The sequence below is a fragment of the Meles meles genome, chromosome 8 (assembly GCF_922984935.1).
Source record: "Meles meles chromosome 8, mMelMel3.1 paternal haplotype, whole genome shotgun sequence".
Lineage (NCBI taxonomy): Eukaryota > Metazoa > Chordata > Mammalia > Carnivora > Mustelidae > Meles > Meles meles.
The window spans coordinates 82,844,681-82,863,050 of NC_060073.1; positions in this window are offsets into that span (position 1 = coordinate 82,844,681).

Consider the following 18,370-nt stretch of genomic DNA (forward strand, 5'->3'; position numbering starts at 1 on the left):
AAAAAAATTACTGCCTACTTTTGAAGAGTTTGAAATTTCTAGTCAGTGATATCATACTTGCATACCATTTGTAGTTTCCCAAGTGACATCAAAAGATAATGATAAGAAGACTATGCATATAGAGTAAGATTTTCAATATTTATTTTTAGCTGTATATATATATATATATATATATATATTAAATAATTATGTAGGTCAAGTTTTGAGACAAAGTATAGTTATTCAGAAACATTTAAATGAAGAGATAAAACAATTTACATTTGATTATGAGATTAAAGACTTAGAAAATCCAAGAAGCATTTACATTCAAAAAATTGTTGTGTTGATTTTATCCTTTTTATTTTTAAGTGATAAGCACTTAGGAATAAAATATGAAAATATTTTATATTCTTCATAAACACAAAGCTCTAAAGCTTTAATAAAAGGGCATTGGATATACGTAAAGAGTACTATACATATTTAATTGAAGGTCACAAAACACGGTATGAATAATTGGAAATCCATTCCATTCTCACAACATTCTTTGTTAAAAATACAGGGAACATAGAGAGATAGAAATCCCTTTAAAATTAATACATATATATTTAAAACAATTCACGCACACAAGCACACATACACATTCATGCTCATATACAGCCAAATTAAATGTTAGTAAAAAATAAATTAATAAATTGACAAGAAAATCTAGATTCTGTATTTGCAATGAAAGAACTCCAGATGCTAAAACAATTGACACTTTTTGTTATTTAGAAACTTAAATAATTTGCATTATGAAAAATACCAACAATAAAGTCAATAGGAAAGTGACATCTAGAAAATATTTTCACTTCAGGTACCAGACAAAGGATTAGTATTTATATTGTATAAAAAGGACTTCTAAATTGAAAAGAAAAAAGTAGAAAATGATAGAAGGTTATGAATAAACAGTTTACAGAGCAGCAACTCCAAAGTTTCAAAAATGTGCGAAAAGAGGGGCTCCTGGGTGGCTTGGTGGGTTAAGCCTCTGCCTTCAGCTCAGGTCATGATCTCAGGGTCCTGGGATCCAGCCCCACTTAGGCCTTTCTGTTCATCAGAGAGCATGCTTACCCCCTCTCTCTCTGCCTGCCTCTCTGCCTACTTGTGATCTCTTTCTCTCTATCAAATAAATAAATAAAATCTTAAAAAAATATATATATATATATGAAAGGATGTTCATGTTCTAGTAGCCTACAAAATGGAAATTATAATAATAAAGAGATTCTTTTATACCACATTGGTCTGGAAAGAAATAAACAAAAATTATAACATGCATTGTTTTCTGAAATAGAGAATATAGTGTATTGTCATTCAAAGTTACTAGAAATGTGTAATGTTATAGTAATTCAAAAGCAATTTTGGAAACCTCTATTTAATTTTAGAATGTAAATAATGCACACAAACACACAGAGACACATATATTCCTTTCAAAAAAGACTCAATAGTTCTAATCCTTACGCCCTTTACTATGGAAATTAAAACACACAAGTTCAGAGAGAAAACATGTTGAAATAAAGAATGCTCATCAGTGTTTCTCCATGTGACTTCTCTGTGACAAATAACAGTAAGGAGTCAGTTAGAACCATACCAGCTCACTGTTAACAGGTAGGTATCACTGAATAATTGAAACACAAAGAAGGTATAATTAGTTCTCATTTTTTAAAGCAAGATAAATGCTGATGTTCCAAATCTAGCATATGTGTGTGTGTGTGTGTGTGTATTTATGTATTAATGTACCATATGTAGCTAGGATTTTTAGAAGCACATATGCAGAGGAAAAAGATTATTCGCATGGAAAAGTAGGGGAATGCACACGAAAAAGCATGCATATGTGATTATATTTATTATAATCTTGAAAATATATGTATGGGTATACAATTTGTATTTGCATAGCAAATTCAATAATACAAAATAATAACTTAATGTATATATATACTGTATATATGTTCAACAATATATTATGGACTATATGTAATAACATATGTATGCTCACTCATACTATTTATTATGTTAAATTATCTTAGAAAAATAATTATTCTATCATAAGTTGAAAATAATTCTGTATTTTCCCTTAATCTTTTCTTCTGTTCTTATATTAACTCACTAACCATCAATATTTAATTCCTGACAATAGAGATATTAGTTTTGGTGGAAAACTGTAGTATCTGTTTGGATATGGTTCATTTTAAAATCTGAAATTTTGATATCCTTTTGACAAAGCAATATCTTTATCATAAAGAAGTTTATTATGTCTAGTTAAATTCTCTCACGCTGATTATTTTCTGGATGTTTAGGGTTGGAATAATTTCTTTTATTAATTTAAATAATTCCTTACTTATGTAATTAAGTAGATATAAAATATTCATGCATAAATAAAAACAAATAAGTGATCTGTGATATGACGAGATATACACAATAAATAATAAGTAATACCAGATCCAATAACAAAGTGATAAGGATGTAATATGTTGTTTGAGTCATCTGAACATAAATACATACAAGAAGTCTAAAACTGCATTCCCTTGACTTTGATTTCAACATGTAGTGAGAATTTCAGGTTTAGAAAGACGTTATGGTATAGCAAAAAGAACATGCGATTTAATCTTGGTAAAATTCTATTCTGTCTGTGTTAATTCAAGGACTTAATCTCTGCTGTTTCCCATGTGTAAAACAGGAATGATACCTCTTAAATGCTTGAATGAAAAATGAGGTTACGTGTCTGGTTATTACTTTATAGATAATACAGCACTACAAGGAACTATGATTATGAATTTCAAATCCTTTTATTTATATTTTTCCAAAACAATTGAATTCTTCATTATTTTATAACACTTCTTAAAACTCTGCTCCTTAGGTTATTTATGTATATTATGTATATTATCCATATGAAGACATACATAGTTAAGATGATAATTAGAGGACAGGCTTCGTGTAACTTCCCTTAGGGTCAGATAAGTAAATTTATTCAATTACTTACCTGATATCTAAACTTAACCAAGATAGAATCTGAAAATCATTACCACTTTAATATGAGAAATAAGCATATAGAAGAGTTATTACTTTAGCACCTTAAAAAAAATTAATGAACACCCATGATGTCTTTTAAATTGGCTGGATCATTCCCCGTAAAGTGTTCTCATCTTGAAATTATAGCTCTTTTTAACATGTGTATTTAGGAGTTGGCAATTTGGCAATTAGTAAAAAAAAAATAATTTAAAAAACTAGTAAAAAATACTAGTAAAAAAGCATTATGTTTTTTAAAGATTTTATTTGTTTATTTGAGAGAGAGAGCACAGGGATGGGGGCAGTAGGGAGGGACAGAGGGAGAACCAGGCTCCCCACTGAGCAGGGATCCAGATGCGGGGCTCTGGGGCTCCACCCCAGGACCCTGAGATAATGACTGAAACACAAGATGCCCCCCCAAAAGCATTATTAAATGCAGTTTGTGGGCACATCTTCATTCTACAATTGTCTACAATTAGGTTGTACAATTTAGAGCATTGCTCTTAATCTGTGTTATGTCACTTAATAAATAAAATTAAATTTATACCTGTTCTGTCTTGCTTTATAAATGTGATGTACTTTTATGAGTAAATTTTTGTGAAAATGCTCTGAAAACAGTAGAGTTGTTATTTCAAAATCTAATAGAAATAAATTTGTCAAATTCTCTCACACCTTGCTCTGACTACCTTTTTTCTAAACCTAATGCACTCCTTTTAACTTGAGTACCAGTCTCTAAGATTAATTCAGACCAGGATTTGAATCTGGCTCTGACATTTAGTATCTGAGTGACTTTGGATAAATAGTTTGATGTTTGTTTGTTTGGCTTTTTTTAAGATTTTTTTTATTTGACAGAGAGAGAGATCACAAGTAGGCAGAGAGGCAGGCAGAGAGAGAGGAGGAACAGTCTCCCTGCGGAGCAGAGAGCCCGATGCGGGGCTTGATCCCAGGACCCTGAGATCATGACCTGAGCTGAAGGCAGCGACTTAATCCACTGAGCCACCCAGGTGCCCCAATAGTTTGATGTTTTAAAGTAAATTTCTTCACAAGTGTAATATAGATATTAATACTCTGCTTCATAGGGTTGGTGCTATGAACAGTAAATTAGATAACACGAGTAAAGCATCAGATTGCCTGGTAGATAGTAAATAGTCATCAATATTTTAAATCAATATCCTCATCAGCATCATAATGTTATTATCCTTTACGCTTAAAGATACTTAAAATAACTACTTCCTGGAAGTTTCCACTGGTCATACACACAATATACTTTTTTAAGTTATCATTTTATGTGGCATTTTATTATAATAACATCTTTTATTATCTCCTGAACTTTATGAAATAATTGCAATTAAAATAACTCAAAGATTGTGCAGACCAGTAGCTATCTATTGACAAATAAAACATAACCATATGTGTGTATGTGTATATATAAAATTTGTTCTCTCAAACAATACTGAACTCAAGTATAATAGCTCTCAGCCTTAATAGGTTCATAGATGGCTTTTGGCAATTCTATCAAACATAGCTGCAGGGACCTTTCAGTTCCAAAAGAATACTCATTTCTCTAAGAAATCGTACTGTAAGAACAGAGAAAGCCTTTATAAAAATCTAAACGTCTGATATTTGTATACCATCTAAGTATCCAGATATCTATAACAAATACACCTAAGTTATAATTTGTCTTTTAATGTCCACATTAGTTAAAAACTTAGTAAAACAAGCTTCATTGCATTTTTTAGCATAAATTAAGGAAATACTGAGTATGTTTCCTAACTGTAAATGTTCTTCAAAGAATTTGTAAAAGAAGAAAATACTTTCTGTTTTTCATGCATACAAATATTTCTAGCCTACTGACAATTATTTTTTACTCCAAAAATCCTACATAGATTGAACCAATTAGAATTTCTGGGTGTCAATCATAAGATTTCTTAATCCTCAGGAAAACTGTTGTTAAAGTATATCAGCAATTTACTGGACCATATCAGAAAAATGAAACAACCACCAACAGATATCACAGACAAATAAAAAATTACAGTGACCATATTCTTATTTTGTATAAATGTACAACTCATGGATGCATATTTATTATGTAGACTTTGGGTTGGTAACTAGCACTTGAATATTTATGGACTAACAAAAGCATATACATTTTTCCTAAGGTCTGTTTTTAAATTCATACAATAGAAAGCTAGTTTTCTTAAATTCACAGAAACTTTTCTTCTCATACATATGCCTCTATTTCATTTATGTAATTAATTAGTTGAACACATTATTCAAATATTACTAGTCATTCTAAAATCTTTAAATAGAATTTATATTGAATAAAAACTTCCTTCAATTTGTGCACTAAAAACATTAATTTGAAATAACCACAGTAACTGTCCTTTTAAAAAGAACCTTAATTTAATTTTATTTTTATTCACTTAAAATCTAATCATATATACTCAATTACTTTTTATCAACCTTTTCATTCTATAGCTGCATTTTAAAAAAAGTAAGTCCCCTCAAATCATTTGACTTAATTCTGAAATTAATATTTACTGTAATATTCACCTAGCAAACATTCAACGTTCAATTACACCCAAGTGGTGGATGAATGACTTTCCCTATAAACTTTAATAAAAACAATACATATTATAGAAATAAATTCTTAACAAATTTTGCCCTTACTCCCTTTTTATTTTATTTTTTTGGTTGGCTCAGTATCTTTTTTTTCTGCATAATTTTACACTGATGTCTTCATTAAGAAAGCATCAGCTTATTCAAAATAGTACATTATTCAAAGAAATAGAATTTCTCACCAAATTGAATGATTTTTTTTTCAACAAAAATACTAAGGTCTCTGCCTCCTTTGTACATAATTATTTTCTAGATTTATCTTTTATTAACCACATTTTACTGTTTGTTAATATTGGGTTAAAATGAGAAATATTTATCAGGTCAATAATATTCATTGAGCAAATTTATATTAAAGTAAAATATACACTGTCATAGAAATGCACTGCTTTAGTCTGTACCTTATACATATTGAAATTAGTGAAACTTTGAGATGATTTTTGTTGTTGTTGTTTTCAGGAAACCAAGATTATTAAAATAGGAAAAGGAAAATTATCTATTTGAGGCATCAACTTAACTATTGACTCTAATAATAAGGAATCTGGAACAATATAGTTTATATTTTGCTTCTACTGCTGTCTTTAGAAATAGCAGAAAATAAAATTATTAGAGTGTATCAAATGAATACCTTCAGTTTATGTAAAAATAAATTTTACCATTGCAAAAACTACTTTCTCATTCTTTATTTTTACAAATTAGTAAAAAACAAAAGGAAGAAATTACATTTCTCATAATAAATAATTCTCAGTTGAGTTCCTATTATGTATTTGGGCAGAAGTTTATACTTAAGTTCACAGAAGTCACTCTGTTCCAACAAAATGATATGTAACTGAGTATTTTTTTAATTAAAATATTTTATTTATTTATTTGACAGTGATCACAGGCAGGCAGAGAGGCAGGCAGAGAGAGAGAGAGAGAGGATAAAGCAGGCTCCCTGCTGAGCAGAGAGCCCGATGTGGGACTTGATCCCAGGACCCTGGGATATGACCTGAGCAGAAGGCAGAGGCTTTAACCCACTGAGCCACCCAGGCCCCTGTAACTGTGTATTCATGCTATTTATGTGTGTGTATATATGCAAGAATATGCCTATTTTTTTTTTTACTTCTCTTAAATGCCTTATCCATCCCCCCCTTTTTTAAAAAGATCTTATTTATTTATTTATTTGAGTGAGAGAGATAGTGAGAGAGCACAAACAGGAAGGAGAGGGAGAAGCAGGCCTCCTAGGAGCAGGGAGCATGATGCAGGGCTCGATCCCATAACCCTGAGATCCTGACCTGAGTCAAAGGTGTATACTTAACTGACTGAGGCACCTGGTGCCCCTGCCTTTGTTTAAAGATTTTATTTATTTATTTACCTTATCCATTCCTTTATAACACATCTCTGTAGTATAAATTCCTCCATTAAGTCATCTTCAACTAACCCAGCACACCAAAATCCATTCCCTGTATGATCTTGTGCAGCATTATTTGAATATTAGTATTAGTCATTATTCTTGAAACTAAGAATGTACATCATGTTTTATTATAATATGTTAACAAATGAAGGAAAATTTAAGAAAAAGTCATAGATATTGTTTGAACTTATGATATAATTACTCTGTAAAAATAATTTCACAATATTGATGTAAATGGCTGTATATGGTCTATGGATGTTAATTGCAAAACTACCAATTATATTTATAATAAAAAATTATAAGGAAAACAGGAATATATCTATTAGAGACTGTATAATCAAAATAAATGGAGAGAAAATTTATATTCAAAGATAAGAAGTTCCAATTATCTGAAAGTGACAATCTCAAACTGACCCATAGATTTAAAAAAATTAAATTAAAAAATCTTAATGAGAGGAATTTGACAATGTAATACTGAAATGTATATGGAGGTACAAGGGACCAAAAAGAGTCATTAAGTCTATATGGTATTGACATAGAGATGGACAAATAAACTCATGGAATATGGAAGGGAATTCATAAACAACTCTGGTAAAATGTGAAGTCAAAAACAAGAAAATTTAAAAGAGAATTTTTACCTTATCAGGATAGAAAAATATTAATCAACAAGATTCAAAATGTAGAAATCACAAAGTAAAATATTAATTTTCTGTTATAATTTAGATAAATTATTTCCAGTATATACATCTCTAGACCGTCCAGTTAGTGGCAGCCCAGAGACAATAAGGAATTTGTCCTAAATAATACCATTAAGTGTTCAGTATCTGAGCTATGATTAGAGCTCAAGCTGACACTCTTACAAACTCAAGCTAACTGACTTTAACACACTATCTTCTACACCTAACTGTTTTAATTGAAAGACAAATACAAGTTCTTGAGCAATAGCAACAATCTTACACAAATACATCAGAATTCAACAAACAAATAAATTTGAACTTTTAAAAAAGCAAAAAATTTATACTTCCTTAGATTTTTAATAGAGTTACATCTGGTTTTTGTGGAATGACATTTTATCAAACTTACATCAAGTGACTTTCCCCAATGCTACTTTAAATTTATTAACCAATTAAGAATGTATTACTCAAAAGTATTTTTATGGTTTAATATCTTTTATATATTTCCTGGTATTGTGTTGAGTATTGGACATTAATCAATGTCGAGTGAATTTATGATATCAAGTAGTGACTACACAATAACAATGATAAAGGAAGGATATTGTTACAAAGTAATCTTTGCTAAGTGCAAAAGTCCGCATTGTAGCCACCATAGAAACAAGTTAATTAATCACTGCCGCACAGGATACATCACTACTTAGATCTTCATCACCTAATCACTATATTTATATCAAGATGATGCCTATATGTCTATTCAGTTGGGTATCACAAAAATGCTTGTGATGCAGTCACTGAATACCAGCTAACAATTCCAGTGAGGTCTGTCTCCAAATTCTCCAACAGTAGAGAATAGAAATCAATGTTTTGCTCTATCATATGATGAACTAAAAAATAGCTCTTCTCAAGGTGCCATGTCTTTTATTATCTATCTAAATCAAGTGACAGTGAGTAAAAAAAGGTCTATATCTGTCACTTAGTATTTAGGGAGATATAATTGATATTGAATATGCTTACAATGTTCTCTTACCAATACCTGAAGGAATTGTTATATCTAAAAATTTGAAAAGAAAGGAGTGTACCATAGTAGATAAGTGTGTGAATTCTCCTATCTGTGTTTAAATCCTAGGTTCCCACATATTAGATGTAAGGTATTGGGCAAGTTGTGGCTTCAGTTGCCTCATCTGTAAAAAAGAGAATTATGAAAATCTCTACATCAGAGAATATTGTGAATTTTAAATAGCACATTCTTTTTGAAGGATGTATAGTTTGTGTTCAATAAGTTGCTGTAATAATTATGTGTATTAAATCTGTGAGCACTCTTTCTGGTCATTAAATTTACCTTTTTTGCCAAAATATATTTATTTATTTACATGTCAGATACAGTATTAAACACTTGGCTTCTCAGCAAGGTCGTTCCCACATCAGTTTTTAGGTCAGTGAAATGTAGTAGGACATAATAAGATGGCATCCTCTTATTTGAAGGGAAGGAAGGATAAGAAATAGCATAAATTGTGTATTTATGCTTATGATATATCAGACTTAAGAGTAGATTCTTTACATGCATTGTGTTATTTACTTTTCCCTTCCAAAAAATAATTTTACAAATGAAGAAATGAAGGCAGAAAACTGAGTCAAATTAAATCTGTAAATATAAGAATGGTGTCAAAATGCACACCTCAGTTTTCTAAACTCTTGCTTTTTTATGTTTCACTTGTGTCTTTCCCCTACTTCTTTTTTTTTTTAAGATTTTATTTATTTATTTGACAGATCACAAGTAGGCAGAGAGGCAGGCAGAGAGAGGGAGAAGCAGGCTCCCTGCTGAGCAGAGAGCCTGATGCAGGGCTAGATCCCAGAACCCTGGGATTATGACCTGAGCTGAAAACAGAGGCTTTAACCCACTGAGCCACCCAGGCATCCCTCCCCTACTTCTAACACCTACCTGATAATAAATGTTAATAACTCCACAAAATTATCCAAATAAGTTTTTAAATCTTCTCTATGTTATAGAAGATGGCCATGAACATAAGCACACACACACACACACACACACACTTGACTATACTTGACTATACTATTAAGGTCTTTTATCTTCATTTTCTGACTTTTCACTTTTCTGTAAAGATACAGACTTCTATCAAGATTAATCCTCAATGAAGTTACCATTAAAATTCTAGCCAAAAATTAAGGTGCAAATCAATAGGATATGTGTTAATATTATGTTGCTCATACTTGGCTTTAATTCTGAATTGTACCTTTATAAATATTTTTGTGTCATATATAGAGAGAGACTAGTCTATGATTAGCTATTATCTTTGCTTTCATCAAATATTGCTTCTGTTGCTGGGATACTTAACTTCATATTCTGAATATTGTTTAATCTCAAAGAAAAACCAGCCAGTTTATAAAATATCTGATTGGAGTGGAATGTCTTTGCTAACATTTCTACACTTAGCCTCATTTCATAAAGATATATCTTTTTGTTTTTATTTAAATTCCAGTTAGTTAACATACAGTGTAATATCGGCTTCAGGTATATAATTTAGTGATTCAACACATACATACAACACCTGGTGCTCATCATAAAGATACTTTTTTAAAATACAGTGATTTCATATTTGAGTTTACTGTTTGGCAGCTGCTGGAATATGCTACCATAATCACCTGCACATAGCCTTTGGAAGCATTTATAGGGACAATCATTGCTTCAATTTTGATATTATGGCAGCATCCCAGGAATCTGTGACTGGTATTACTTGCACTGCAATTTTGTTTAACGATGGCTCCTGCCCCATGACAATATGAAAAGTGCCCTTCCACCATTAATTTGTAAACCTCTGGTACTGAGGCCAACTTGATCACAGTTATTATGCCAATTCTCCAAGGACCTGCTGGCTTACCGCCACTGCCTCACTATCATTGCCAGTTATTATGTAATTAAATGAAATAATGTGTGGGTAGTAAGCTCAGATCACTTTAACATTTATAATGATGATGAACAACTCTTGTTCTTGTAGAGTTTTCTGCTTTGGCTAACGGTACAAAATATGTTCCTGAGATAACAACCACCTTCCCAGTTAAATTTGTGATGTGAAGATATGGTCCTAAATCTCATATATCTTAATAGGTGGAATCACATAAATTAATACTAAATCAATTGTTGGAACTTCATGCACAAATAATTTGGGCTTGACTAATCAGTTTTGTAAGTATAAGGTAACATTAAGCTCCCATCAACTGGTTTAATGTCACTCAAGGTGATATCCAGGGAGTATACAGTTCCATTCAGATCCCTTTAGATCAGTAGATTTCAACTGGAGTGATTTTGCCCTCCATAGGACACAGAACAATGTCTGAGACATTCTTAAATGTCACAACTTGGGAAGTTTGCTACAGTCATCTGGTAAGAACATGTTGGCAATGCTGGTAACACCCTTCAATGCAACAGACAGTCACCTACACACACTCTAAAATAGAATTACCTGGCCCAAAATGTGAATAGTGCTAAAGGCGATAATCTTGTCTTTGGATGACAGAAACTTGAACTTCAACTAATGGCCTTCAGTGGTATATATAGTCAGGGTTATTGTAAAGCTGTTTTCTGGCTTCCACTGTCCATATCACATATACATGATTATGGAATGAAAATTATAGAAGCATAGAGAGGGACATAGTATATAATATAGGTTTATATCTCACAAAACAAGTCTTAACTACTTTTCTAGTAGAGTTATTTGCTGATTGACACACTTAAAGATATACCAATAATAAAATCATTTTTAATAATTTTATATACTTTTAATGTAAGTATATGTGTGAAGAAATAAGAACTTTCATGTAAGCAGTTTGAAAGTCATGCTAATTTTTGCATATGCCTCTCTATTGAAATTGTACATAACAGTATTTTTATCAATAATTTTTACATTTTTATTATTAAAAATATTTTAATGAAAGTTACCCAGGAGTCTGATTTCAGATTCACAAGTAATCACTTATACAATATAGCTGAATGTGACATAAGTGCCCAACACTGTTCTTTCATCACTCTAAAAGCCTGTGTTAAGTACAAAGGAACCCACCTCACTTGAAGGGATAGAAAAGAAGCATTTAGTGGAATTCCTTTAAGTTGCTGGATTGTCAGAGGCTGTGGCTCTGAGGTCTTCATGTGCTTAAGAATAACTCATGGGTACTTTCTTCACATTCCTGGGCCTGAGCACCAAAGAGTATGATTTAGTAGGTATGGAGTGCACATTTTAAAACCAACTGTTTGGTGATTTCATTCAGAGGATTTCAGACCATAGATTCACAAATACTACCTTAAATCTGCAATCACTGACTACAACTCCAAAGCTATGAGGGATTCAATTTGGGAAAGGGAGAATGGGAAAGCCTGGACAAAAAGGTAAAAAAAGCTTAAAGGCTGTACATGATGAATAATTATTAATTTATAGCAATAATTCATTGATTCAACAAGTATTTACTATAAGCCAATTATCTACCATGAATAGTCTCAGCACTAAGAAAAAAAATAATCTTCCCTTTTGGAGTTTATATTCCAGTGGGAGGAGCCAACAAATTAAAAACATAAGGCAGAAACAATTAATAGTTTTCTATAGATGCATACTTTAAAGTGATTTGTTATTTCCCTTGAAATATGTTCCTCTCCATAGACCAATAATTCTATGAAATTTTAAAAACACTAATTGACACCAAATTAATGGTCAGTGTTTTAGTTCAAAATAATATATCTCACTCTCTAAATGATGTTGTTGTCATTTGTTACACCGTATCTAGAAGTAAAAATCTTGGCAAATAGTGCTGCCATGTTTTGTTTTCCATTGTGAAGAAATACTGCATACATTTTATTTTGGGTGACTTTGTTTCTCAGTGTTAAAACTGCATACATTGCCATAACTGCATTTTTTTGTGCTATTTAATAAGGTGTTGCAACCTTATAATTAATATGATTTTTTAAAGTTTTCTGATTGAATGACAAAAAAATATAATGTTCGTATGCTTGTTTTGTTGCTGCTCTTACCGTTCTTCCTCAACTATCTAGGACACTACATTTGGACGATTTGAAAAGTATCCCAGTAAATAAGAAAATATTAAAAAGTGTTGGAAAACTCTAGAATGTAAAGTTAAATCTATTTACTGCAGACTTTATTGGAGCTTTTATTATGTGATTATGAATTGTGATCCTTCAAGAACATGACAAAATAAACACTGTTACCAACATTTTCAATAATCATTTCTTTTTATAGAGTTTATAAAAGGACCATATGCTCTGAAAGAATAATTGAGAACAGAGGGAAATATGGAAAAATGGTTTTAAAAACCTGACAAGTCAAATTAAAACAAATCTGTCATCTGTCTATCCACACATGTATAATTGTATGACTATGTGGCCTACATTTAACTGGATGTGAAATGTTCATCAGAACAACACCCTTTCTAGGGAGGAGTCAAGATGGCGGAGAAGTAGCAGGCTGAGACTACATCAGGTAGCAGGAGATCAGCTCGATAGCTTAACTAAACATTACAAACACCTACAAATCTAACAGGAGATCGAAGAGAAGAAGAACAGCAACTCTAGAAACAGAAAATCAACCACTTTCTGAAAGGTAGGACTGGTGGAGAAGTGAATCTAAAACGACGGGAAGATAGACCGAGGGGGGAGGGGCCGGCTCCCGGCAAGCGGCGGAGAAACGGAGAACAAAATCAGGACTTTTAAAAGTCTGTTCCACTGAGGGACATTGCTCCAGAGGCTAAACCAGGGTGAAGCCCACGTGGGGTCAGCGTGGCCCCAGGTCCCGCAGGGTCACAGAAGGATCGGGGGTGTCAGAGTGTTGGAGAGCTCGCAGGTATTAGAACGGAGAAGCCGGCTGCAGAGACAGAGCCGAGGACTGAACTCTCAGCTCGGGGTTACCTTGAACTGGTCGCGGGCTGGGTGAGCTTGGAGCGCAGCTAGAGGCTGGGGATACGGGAGTGATTGGGTGCTGTCCTCTGGGAGTGCACTGAGGAGTGGGGCCCCAGGCTCTCGGCTCCTCCGGGCCGGAGACTAGGAGGCCGCCATTTTCATTCCCATCCTCCGGAACTCTACAGAAAGCGTTCAGGGAACAGAAGCTCCCAAAAGCGAACCCGAGCCGATTACTTAGTCCTGCCGCCGGTAAGGGCGGTGCAATCCTGCCTCGGGCAAAGACACTTGAGAGTCACTACAACAGGCCCCTCCCCCAGAAGATCAACAAAATATCCAGCCAGGACGAAGTTCATCTATCAAGGAAAGTAGGTTCAATTCCTAAGACAGAAGCACAATTCCAGAGGAGGAGAAAGCAAAGCACGGAACTCATGGCTTTCTCCCCATGATTCTTTAGCCTTGCGGCTACTTCAATTTTTTTTTCTTTTTTCAATTTTTTTTTCTTTTTTCTTTTTTCTTCTTCTGCAAAATTTTTTAAAACTTTAACCCTTTTCTTTTTTAACATTTTTTGACTAGCTTATCTAAATATATATATTTTTTCTTTCTTTTTTATATTTTTTCTTTATTTGTTTTATTTTTTAAATTTTTTTCTTTTTTTCTTCTGAACCTGTTTTATCCCCTATCTCCCCTCCACAATTTGGGGTCTCTTCTCATTTGGTTAAAGCGCATTTTTCTGGGGTCTTTGCCACCCTTTTAGTACTTTATTTGCTCCTTCATATTCTCTTATCTGGACAAAATGACAAGGCGGAAAAATTCACCACAAACAAAAGAACAAGAGACATTACCGAAGGCTAGGGAGCTAATCACAGACATTGGTAATATGTCAGATCAAGAGTTCAGAATGACGATTCTGAACATTCTAGCCAGGCTCGAAAAGAGCATGGAAGATATTAGAGAAACCCTCTCTGGAGATATTAAAGCCCTTTCTGGAGAAATTAAAGAACTAAAGTCTAACCAAGTTGAAATCAAAAAAGCTATTAATGAGGTGCAATTAAAAATGGAGGCTCTCACTGCTAGGATAAATGAGGGAGAAGAAAGAATTAGTGATATAGAAGACCAAATGACAGAGAATAAAGAAGCCGAACAAAAGAGGGACAAACAGCTACTGGACCATGAGGGGGGAATTCGAGAGATAAGTGACACCATCAGACGAAACAACATTAGAATAATTGGGATTCCAGAAGAAGAAGAAAGAGAGAGGGGAGCAGAAGGTCTATTGGAGAGAGTTATTGGAGAGAATTTCCCTAATATGGCAAAGGGAACAAGCATCAAAATCCAGGAGATGCAGAGAACCCCCCTCAAAGTCAACAAGAATAGGTCCACACCCCGTCACCTAATAGTAAAATTTACAAGTCTTAGTGACAAAGAGAAAATCCTGAAAGCAGCCCGAGAAAAGAAGTCTGTAACATACAATGGTAAAAATATTAGATTGGCAGCAGACTTATCCACAGAGACCTGGCAGGCCAGGAAGAGCTGGCATGATATATTCAGAGCACTAAACGAGTAAAACATGCAGTCAAGAATATTCTATCCAGCTAGGCTATCATTGAAAATAGAAGGAGAGATCAAAAGCTTCCAGGACAAACAAAAACTGAAAGAATTTGCTAACACCAAACCAGCTCTCCAGGAAATATTGAAAGGGGTCCTCTAAAAAAGAGAGAGCCTAAAAGTAGTAGATCAGAAAGGTTCAGAGACAATATACAGTAACAGTCACCTTACAGACTAATAATGGCACTAAATTCATATCTCTCAATAGTTACCCTGAATGTTAATGGGCTAAATGCCCCAATCAAAAGACAAAGGGTATCAGAATGGATAAAAAAACAAAACCCATCAGTATATTGCCTACAAGAAACACATTTTAGACGCGAAGACACCTCCAGATTTAAAGTGAGGGGGTGGAAAACAATTTACCATGCTAATGGGCATCAGAAGAAAGCTGGGGTGGCAATCCTTATATCAGATCAATTAGATTTTAAGCCAAAGACTATAATAAGAGATGAGGAAGGACACTATATCCTACTCAAAGGGTCTGTCCAACAAGAAGATCTAACAATTTTAAATATCTATGCCCCTAACGTGGGAGCAGCCAACTATATCAACCAATTAATAACAAAATCAAAGAAACACATCTATAATAATACCATAATAGTAGGGGACTTTAACACTCCCCTCACTGAAATGGACAGATCATCCAAGCAAAAGATCAACAAGGAAATAAAGGCCTTAGATGACACACTGGACCAGATGGACATCACAGATATATTCAGAACATTTCATCCCAAAGCAACAGAATACACATTCTTCTCTAGTGCACATGGAACCTTCTCCAGAATAGATCACATCCTGGGTCACAAATCAGGTCTCAACCGGTATCAAAAGATTAGGATCATTCCCTGCACATTTTCAGACCACAATGCTCTGAAGCTAGAACTCAATCACAAGAGGAAATTTGGAAAGAGCCCAAATACATGGAGACTAAACAGCATCCTTCTAAAGAATGAATGGGTCAACCAGGAAATTAAAGAAAAGTTGAAAAAATTCATGGAAACAAATGATAATGAAAACACAACGGTTCAAAATCTATGGGACACAGCAAAGGCAGTCCTGAGAGGAAAATATATAGCGGTACAAGCCTTTCTCAAGAAACAAGAAAAGTCTCAAGTACACAATCTAAACTTACACCTAAAGGAGCTGGAGAAAGAACAAGAAAGAAACCCTAAACCATAAAGATCATAAAGATCAGAGCAGAAATCAATGAAATAGAAACCAAAAAAACAATAGAAAAAATCAATGAAACTAGGAGCTGGTTCTTTGAAAGAATCAATAAGATTGATAAACCCCTGGCCAGACTCATCAAAAAGAAAAGAGAAAGGACCCAAATAAATAAAATCATGAATGAAAGAGGAGAGATCACAACTAACACCAAAGAAATACAGAAAATTGTAAGAACATACTATGAGCAACTCTACGCCAACAAATTTGACAATCTGGAAGAAATGGATGCATTCCTAGAGATATATAAACTACCACAACTGAACCAGGAAGAAATAGAAAACCTGAACAGGCCCATAACCAGTAAGGAGATTGAAACAGTCATCAAAAATCTCCAAACAAACAAAAGCCCAGGGCCAGACGGCTTCCCAGGGAATTCTACCAAACATTTAAAGAAGAACTCATTCTTATTCTCCTGAAACTGTTCCAAAAAATAGAAACGGAAGGAAAACTTCCAAACTCATTTTATGAGGCCAGCATCACCTTGATCCCAAAACCAGACAAGGATCCCACCAAAAAAGAGAACTACAGACCAATATCCTTGATGAACACAGACGCAAAAATTCTCACCAAAATACTAGCCAATAGGATTCAACAGTACATTAAAAGGATTATTCACCACGATCAAGTGGGATTTATTCCAGGGCTGCAGGGTTGGTTCAACATCCGCAAATCAATCAATGTGATACAACACATTAATAAAAGAAAGAACAAGAACCATATGATACTCTCAATAGATGCTGAAAAAGCATTTGACAAAATATAGCATCCCTTCCTGATCAAAACTCTCCAAAGTGTAGGAATAGAGGGCAAATACCTCAATATTATCAAAGCCATCTATGAAAAACCCACCGCAAATATCATTCTCAATGGAGAAAAACTGAAAGCTTTTCTGCTAAGATCAGGAACATGGCAGGGATGTCCATTATCACCACTGCTCTTCAACATAGTACTAGAAGTCCTAGCCTCAGCAATCAGACAACAAAAAGAAATTAAAGGCATCCAAATCGGTAAAGAAGAAATCAAAGTATCACTCTTCGCAGATGATATGATACTATATGTGGAAAACCCAAAAGACTCCACTCCAAAACTGCTAGAACTTGTACTGGAATTCAGTAAAGTGTCAGGATATAAAATCAATGCACAGAAATCAGTTGCATTTCTGTACACCAACAACAAGACAGAAGAAAGAGAAATTAAGGAGTCATTGCCATTTACAATTGCACCCAGAACTGTAAGATACCTAGGAATAAACCTAACCAAAGAGGCTAAGAATCTATATGCAGAAAACTAGAAAGTACTCATGAAAGAAATTGAGGAAGACACAAAGAAATGGAAAAATGTTCCATGCTCCTGGATTGGAAGAATAAATATTGTAAAAATGTCCATGCTACCTAAAGCAATCTACACATTTAATGCCATCCCTATCAAAATACCACCCATTTTTTTCAAAGAAATGGAACAAATAATCCTAAAATTTATATGGAACCAGAAAAGACCTCGAATAGCCAAAGGAATATTGAAGAACAAAGCCAAAGTGGGTGGCATCACAATTCCGGACTTCAAGCTCTATTACAAAGCTGTCATCATCAAGACAACATGGTACTGGCACAAAAACAGACACATTGATCAGTGGAACAGAATAGAGAGCCCAGAAATCGACCCTCAACTCTATGGTCAACTAATCTTCGACAAAGCAGGAAAGAATGTCCAATGGAAAAAAGACAGCCTCTTCAATAAATGGTGCTGGGAAAATTGGACAGCCACATGCAGAAAAATGAAATTGGACCACTTCCTTACACCACACACGAAAATAGACTCCAAATGGATGAAGGACCTCAATGTGAGAAAGGAATCCATCAAAATCCTTGAGGAGAATGCAGGCAGCAACCTCTTCAACCTCAGCCGTAGCAACATCTT